Source organism: Primulina huaijiensis, unplaced genomic scaffold (genome assembly GCF_012295235.1).
Source record: "Primulina huaijiensis isolate GDHJ02 unplaced genomic scaffold, ASM1229523v2 scaffold28683, whole genome shotgun sequence".
Lineage (NCBI taxonomy): Eukaryota > Viridiplantae > Streptophyta > Magnoliopsida > Lamiales > Gesneriaceae > Primulina > Primulina huaijiensis.
This window is the reverse complement of record NW_027356847.1, coordinates 9929-12944: the sequence shown is the minus strand read 5'-3', so window position 1 is coordinate 12944 and position 3016 is coordinate 9929. Positions and strand designations below refer to the sequence as shown.

Below are 3016 nucleotides of genomic sequence, written 5' to 3'. Positions count from 1 at the left end.
TCCTAACTTTTATTATGCATTAAATATACATATGATTTTGGATTTTTTTTAAAAAAAGACAGTGGTTCTCCTTAAAATATATGCTCAAATTTTCTCGTAATTTACACGAAATAAACTAAAATTTAGTTAAATTATCTCCGAATTATCATATTTTGTCTCAATAATAAAGTTGATAGTGTCTTATGTTTCGTAGATAGAAATAATGGTAAAAATTTATTTTCACAACTCTTACTCCTTAAATATACAACGCCCCCATGCTGCCATGACAAGAATCACGTAAAGAACTGGGAGGCGTGGGCCCCTGCGTGTTCCCAGCATGCTACCGCGTGAATCAACTAATTAGGCTGCGTTTGGTAGATAGGATTAGGTAGGATTGATTAATTTATCACACTTTATCCTGCGTTTGGTACGATTTTTATTTATCCAGTTCGACAAACCAGTTAAATTATGACATAAATAAATGACATGTAATAATAACAAGTAAAATGCAATGGTATGCACTTCAAAATAGTAACAATGGAATAACGGATATCAAATGGAGTACAAACAAATAACATCAACAACAGTAATAGCGCCCACCTGTGCCAGGAATGTAGCATCAAATGTATTTGAAGAAAGCAAGACTCTTTATATGATTGTTTTAACTGTTTTACATAAGTCTTTGGTGTTGTATCTTTTTGTAGATACTTTTTATTTTTTTGTTACAGGTAGCACAAATTTTGTTGTTCTTGCTGCATTGACCTTGTTCGTGAAAGGATCATGGCATTTTCGCCAGGTGATCAATTCTGTTCAAACTTCTCATTTCAATCACTTCTTTGTGTCAATATTATTTTGCAAAGAAATTAGAAGCATCCCATTATATTTACAATTTTGAATTGTATCTCATCAGAAATGTATCAAATGATAATTGCTATTTACTACTGGATCTTTATTTAAAAAGAACAATGTATAATACAATGGCATCAAATGTATATTAAATTTTTCCTGACGTCAGTTTAATTTTTTCTCTTAGTGGTTGAATTATTAAGTTCTATTCTCAGGTGGTTTTGTCCTTGTTTGCGATCATCTGGGGACTTCGTCTCGGCCTGTTTCTTCTGATGAGGTCCGACTCAGATAATTGTTCTCCTGAATATTTAGAAGATGCTTATATCTTTCTTTGAAAGAATGGTCACTTGACTGAGGTTTGACAAAGTTCAATATTATTCAAGTGATGCCAACCAGAGATAAATTATTTAAAAGGGATGTTTTGGTGCCACATGACGTATTTTCTTGTCCTTGCCAGACCAGGAATTTTTCTTTCTTGTTATTTCTTACTTTTATTCTGAATTCAATATTGTGATTATTTGTCTTAGGATACTCCACTGGGGAGAGGATCGACGTTTTGATGAAATGCGCACTAATTTGGGAAAATTGGCGGTTTTTTGGATTTTCCAGGTTCCGTTGCTTGTTTAAATATGAAAAGAGTACCTAATGGTAACATCTTCCCCCGTCAATCTCCTTAGTTGCTCTTTTGCAGGCTGTCTTGGTGTGGACTGTGAGTTTACCTGTTACAATTGTTAATGCAAGTGATCGAAATCCTTCAGTTCAAGCCCGGGACATAATAGGGTGGATCATGTGGTCTATAGGCATTTTTGTTGAGGCAACCGCCGACCAGCAGAAGTTGTTATTCAAAAACGCTCAAGAGAACAGGGGAAGGTGGTGCGCAATGCTGGGCTTTGGAAATACTCCCGTCACGCGAACTATTTTGGCGAGGTTCACTTCAGATATAGTCTCTGAACGTGATATTTTCTGTTCGTTTTCTAGGAATTTTCTTTTACCTTATAAAATTATATGCATTTTGTGCTCAGATACTTCTCTGGTGGGGTATTTTTGTGGCTGCAACACCAGTACTAAAAAATGCTGAATGGCTAGTCATCTTTGGCCCAATATTTCTTACCTTACTGCTCCTTTTTCTCAGTGGCCTACCACGTCTCGAGGTTGCTAATTTAGTTTGTTTACTTAAAATCGACTGTTATGACTCGTTTGAACATGCATTTTTACTGAAAGTTTGCATCAATAGGAATCTGCGGACAAAAAATATGGAAATGTATATGCATACATACACTACAAAAGAACTTCGAGGTTGGCGTTCCCGTTCTTTACCTACTTTTGCTGTAAAATGTTGTGATTAAAGTGATAATCATCAAGTTTTTTTTTTGTGCAGTCCTCTCATTTTACTTCCCCCTGCTTTGTACGGGAATTTGCCGCCATGGTTCAAAGCAACATTTCTGTTTGAGCTTCCTCTCTATAGTCGCAGCCTTCCCCAAGAAAGCTGGTAAGATGACCTTAATTTTTAAAAATAATATACCATTGTTCATACCATTGTAATTTTTCATCATGAATTAACAAAAAATGCCATTGATAAAAATCTGTTTGAGGTATTAGGCTGCTACCATCATGATAGTTGAATTGAAGTGCTGGTAGTGAATTACCTGTTTCTCGAACCGAAATCATGGATACTCATCATTGGAGATTCACTCGCCATTCGAGTTTATGTGTCCTTATAGATGAAATTAGAATGTAGACTCTGTTATCGGCAGCTTTCAAATGAAGAAGATATATTGTGGTATATTCTCATTTTGGCACTAGAGCAAGAAATTTGCTCTTTTCTTCATCTTTGCACCTGAGGAGAAATCTTATGTCATGCACATTTACATACCGATGACAATTTAGTGAGTATGATGTCGACAAATATGCGTTTTCATGCAAGGAATAGAAGACAGAAAGAGAACGATGCAGGGAAGATAAGTTAAGTATTATTGCACAATCTACACCAGCTTGCTCGCGCTGCCGACTTCTCTCGTGACGACTGCTAAAAATGTTCTTATTTACCAGGAAAGATCCCACAACCCATTTTTTTTTTGTTCATTTTTTGTATGTAAATATTCTTTGAATAATCCAAGTTTTTAAGACCATTTGTAAAACTACGGACTGGTTTTGCGTTTTTATCTATGAGGTTGTGTTTGAACAGTTAAGA

At 35.4% G+C, this 3016-nt stretch overlaps 1 pseudogene; it reads left to right on the top strand.

Annotated features, from left to right (window-relative positions):
• The first annotated feature begins 609 nt into the window (after positions 1-609).
• Positions 610-3016, top strand: LOC140967840 (uncharacterized; annotated as a pseudogene).